This window comes from Asparagus officinalis, chromosome 6 (assembly GCF_001876935.1).
Source record: "Asparagus officinalis chromosome 6, Aspof.V1, whole genome shotgun sequence".
Lineage (NCBI taxonomy): Eukaryota > Viridiplantae > Streptophyta > Magnoliopsida > Asparagales > Asparagaceae > Asparagus > Asparagus officinalis.
In genome coordinates this window covers 37,970,813-37,976,031 of record NC_033799.1, presented here as the reverse complement: position 1 = coordinate 37,976,031, position 5,219 = coordinate 37,970,813, and the positions used below count along the sequence as shown (strand labels likewise).

General features: G+C 35.2%; 1 long non-coding RNA gene across 1 annotated transcript; it reads right to left on the bottom strand.

The window, feature by feature from the left end:
- On the bottom strand, positions 1,050–4,148 carry LOC109844166. The gene is made up of 4 exons (XR_002247886.1): positions 3,718–4,148; positions 3,489–3,523; positions 1,679–1,813; positions 1,050–1,611 (listed from the first exon to the last, which is right to left on the bottom strand). It is a non-coding gene; the product is annotated as an uncharacterized LOC109844166 (long non-coding RNA).

The following is a 5,219-nucleotide window of genomic DNA, read 5'->3' as shown; positions in this document are numbered from 1 at the left end:
ACCCATCTGGGCTACATGGGACTACTTTGCTATCGATTTCTCCAGATGATTCCTTTAACAACCACTAATAGGCAAACTTCTGAGAATCATATGAGGTGGTGCATCTTAGCTGAGGTACAGGGTCTTGACTTCTTGAGAAGTTGATGGCCCCTACCGGGCCAGCGGTGAAGGCGCGACTGGTTCATTATCTGATAAGTCGACTCAATGAGGAAGTTGGCCAAGGCTTGGGCTTTGATAGTCGTCCTTGGCTTAAACTGTACATCGCACTTTCTTAGCTCGATCGACCAGGTGACCATACTTCTTGAAGTGGTGACGCTGCTGAGAGCTTTCTTCAAAAGCAAGCTCGTCTGAATGATTATAAAATGCGCTTGAAAGTAAGGATGAGCCTCCTAGTTGTGGTAAAGAGGATGAAGGCAACCTTCTTTATGAAAGGTAGTTGAGTTCACTAGTTTTTAATATTCGGAGGACATAGTACACCGGCTTCTAGGTGTTATCCTCTTCATGAACCAGGATAGAGCTGACGGCTTCGGGAGAGATGGCTAAGTATAGATACAAGGTCTCTCCTTCTCCAGGTTGACTCGGTAGCGGCTTAGGTCTTAAGTACCTCTTAAGATCTTTGAAGGCCACGCTACATTTGGTCGTCCAACTCTTGCTTTCCTTGAACTCCTTGCTTCATGTTAGCATCTTGAAAAATGGGAGGGCATTTGGTCGTCCAACTCTTGCTTTCCTTGAACTCCTTGCTTCATGTTAGCATCTTGAAAAATGGGAGGCTCCTCTTGGCTGATTTGGAGAGAAAATATTCATGTTAGCATCTTGAAAAATGGGAGGCTCCTCTTGGCTGATTTGGAGAGAAAATACCCTAGTGCCGCGATCTTCCCGCTTAGCCTCTAGAAATCCATCAGTGTGCGAGGCTCGGGTAATCACTCTATAACGGATATTTTCTTTGGATTGATCTCAATGCCCCTCTGGGTGATCATGAACCCGAGGAACTTCCCGACTATACCCTTGTAGTTTGGACAAGTTCTCTTGATCACAAATACTAGAATTCATTTGTTTGCTCGAAAAAATCCCAGAGCCAGAGAATAGAGAAGTTGCACTAAAAATATATATAAAAAAGGGAGGAATATGAGGTTTTTCATCTTACTGAATACTTTGGATTTGACATCCCTGTTCACATTCCCGTTCCTTGGTGCTTCCTCTGTTCTTTCTTCTACACTTTTTTTTTTGTTTTATAGTCGGTGATGGAATAGGAATAGTTACATCCCCGAGTTGTCCTAAGCTTATTTTGAGAATCGGCTACATAGTAGCAAATTTATATGCATGTATTAATGGGTACCAATATACGCACGTACATGGTTCAAGACACTAATACATATATTTCTACGTGCGTAATGTGTGTATATACACAATGCCATTGCAAGTTGTGTTTTCATTATTTCCTACTTATTGTATTATTTAAAATCCAAAATACCCATGTTAAACATCAAGAAAAGGGCATTGGGTATGATAAAGATAATCGATAGAACTAGAATTGAAATTGCACACGCAAAATGTAACATAAATTACCTCACTGAAAGGATCTGTTACGTCATCTCGCTCGATGCTACTTTCCTGAAACAGAAAAGTTCATTAGATTCGAGATGAAATTTGATACAGCTACTAATAGCAACCCGCTTACATAGTTTGGAAAGATAACCATGTCAACATTGCTAGGTACATCTGCAAGCAACCTCCTTAAAGAATATTCTAGAGCCCTAGCTGGATGCATCAATTCATCAGTATCTAGATGGATGATCCAATCCATGCCAGCATTCTACACAAACAAAAAATACTTACTGTTTCTATATTTTCTGTCCAATCACAAAATACTACAAAAAATAAAGTTTCGTATCAGTGTTTATAAAACTTATGCAATTGCCTTTAAATTAAAAAAAATTATGCAATTACAATTTCTATGAAGTTAAAACAATGTCTCAAAGAAACTCTTTTAAGAGAGATGCAATGACAAAGAAAATAGAAACAAGAAGCTCACTGCAAGGTTAAGGTTAGCCAACAACACAATTGAAAAAAGTAATTCTAGTTATGATAAAATGGCCAAATGCGCCATGTCCGTGCCATAACAATAGCCATCTCCATGTTGAGTGATTGTTTTACAAATAACTCATAGTTGCAAGGTTTGTAAAAGAAGCATGCTAGCCACGTCTCGCTCCAAATACGACTACAAATTTAAGGGGAAAACACATTAGGAGGAAAACGATAATAGATGCTCACTATCACATGCCCCCAACAGATATTCCAATAACTTATCAACAATTACAAAAAGCTACATCTTTCAAAGAAAGTAGTAATCAGACATCACTACACACGTCTCGCTCCAAATACGACTACAAATTTAAGGGGAAAACACATTAGGAGGAAAACGATAATAGATGCTCACTATCACATGCCCCCAACAGATATTCCAATAACTTATCAACAATTACAAAAAGCTACATCTTTCAAAGAAAGTAGTAATCAGACATCACTACTGTCAAACAAGTAAATAACTACTATGCTCTAGCACAGTTCTTTTTTTTTAAGCAATTCCAGTGAAACACAGTTCATAAGATAAAAACTCAAAGGTAGAGAGTACTTTTGTAGGGACAATCCATGCTCCCTAAGCCCTCAGGAGTATATTGACCCCTTCTATTTAAGGTAGAGAGTACTTTAGTCCACGGATTTTTCTAGGTTTGACAGGCAAAGAATATTATCACTTCTTAAAATTTTCGAAATCCCATATGCAGCAAAACGATCATATGAAAAGAAATAGATTTACTGTAGCAGATGGATATCTCTAATAAGAAATGGATTTCCAACGTGAAGACATCAAAATTCATTGCAACTATAATCAAAAAAATATTTTTTTTATTTTCCACCTTCCGTATTTGTATAGTACGAGTTGCAGTATTAATCCTCAAATCATATACTACAGAGAGAATAGATAGAGAGGGGAAAGAACCGAGAAATTATAGCAATTGCGGTAAGTGCTCTACAGGAATAGCTAATATATGAGGAGGAAAACCCATTAATTATGAAAACTAAAAACAATACCTTGTTAATTTTGCATATCCTTGTATACACAGCAAGGAAAAAAAATAACTCATAAAAAGAAGTCTGTTATATGTTATTGCTTTCATGAACCAATAATTATTCAATATTTCTCCTTAAAGATAGTTGAATAATGTTTTGAAGTAGTTTCATTGAACCATAACATGCATGCGAAGCTAAAAAAAATGAGGTACTAGTAACAGGAGTTTCGTTTATCAATTCATTGATTACTTCTAACACGAAATTTGTGGAACAACTACTAAGCTAATAGGCTCATGAAACATTACAGGATTAACTATAGTACCCAAGTAAGGGATTAATTAAACAGCAAAAAGAAAAGGGAAAAAAAAAATTGAGATCACGACTTAGCCTAAGAAGCCAAAAGAAGATTTAGTGATTACCTAGGTCACGCAGTCAGATCAGTGCCTAAATATCACTGAAAAAGAAGGAAAAAAACCCAAACAAAATTAATGTCAATTCCTAAAATGATAAGGAAAAAACTTCACGAAAAGGGAAAAGACTTTGAAATTATAGAGAAGAGCACATCTGTCCGGCAGATTTCGGCGGCAGCCGATCAGGAAATAAAGAAAGAAGAAAAAAGAAAATCAAAAGAGGAGGAGAATGTGTCACCGGCAGAGAGGCGTTCGTGGTGGTGGAGGCGCTGAAGGCAGGTGCAGCTCGTGGAGTGCCTTCGAGATTGGCAGAGTTGGAATGAATAGAGAGAGAGAGAGATCCAATGAAGAGGAATGAAGAAGAGGAGAAAACTTCACGAAGAAGGAAATTAAAGAGGGGTGCTTCGGTAGTGCTCCGAAATTAAGCACTTTTCTCATTTTTAAATAGTAGAAATTTCGAAAAATAGGCTGGAAAATGGGAAGGATAATAATGTACTTTTCTCTACTATCTTCAAACCTATTATATTGTAAACATTATGGTAACCTATTTGTGTTATTATATTGTAAACATTATTACTGAGTTAAAAATAACTATTTTTACCAAGAACTGTGTATTATGTTAATATTTTTGGAATAATATAAGAATTAATTAATTAAAATATTCTGTCAAATGACTCATAATTCAGAATATATTGTTTTAATAAAATATCAAATTATTCCCCTCTAAGTTTTTAGTAAGTACACTGCAAAATATAATTTCTGTTATTTATTAATTATTTTAATAAAATATAAATATAAATATATAATGTAATATGTTTTTAATAAAATATAGAATTTATAAAGAGTTCAAATATAATTATCATCTTGTGGTGTAAAGGGGGCAAGCATTGAGAAATTAATAAGCTTGTTGCTTTCTCTTTGTTGAGCTAAAGGTTAATTGCTCAAAATTTGGAAACGCTAAGTATCAGAAAACCCCTTAACTTTGGACCATTGTCAAATAACCCCCTACCATTAGATGATTATTAGTTAAAACCCACTACCTTTTAAAATTCAGAAAACCCCTTAAATTTAGGGATCATTAATTATAAAACACACTTTAACATTAGTATTTTATTGAAAAAAAACTTCAACAGTGCAAATTTTCACATGGGTGGGTAAAATTATGCAGATAGATAGTGTCTCCGGTGAAAATTGAGGTTCGAACTTTTAGGAGGGTTTTCTAATAAAGTCTTTGAAAGTTAAAAGGGGTTTTTGATAACCCCTAAGAAATAGGGAAAAAAATCATGAAATCAGAAACTCAGTGTTTAGAATTATTGTCGGTTCAATGTAATCCAAGTCCTTCTCATCATGAGAAAAATGCAACACTAAATGAAAACATCCTCCATGGCCAAACTTGAGAATTATGGAGAGGGCATAGTTAAGACAATTTTTCTTACAAACCCTAAAGCTAAGCGAAGTTTCTGATAGAAAGTTATGAGCTGAAAAACATCCAAAGTTTAGAGAGTTTTCTGATAATTACACTTTTTTGAAATTAAATGGTATTTAAGTATTGTTTGGCTAAATATTAAAGATGTAAGAGATTAATATAGAAAAAGCTCAATAAAGCTAGCACGTTACTGTTATACATGAGCCCGTGAATGTCATTTTCATTTTTTTGTGGGCAACAACAGTCAAGCGGCTAAGCTTTCATGAGAAAGTAATGAGCATGTTCCTTTCTCTCTTTTTAGTAAAATGTTAACG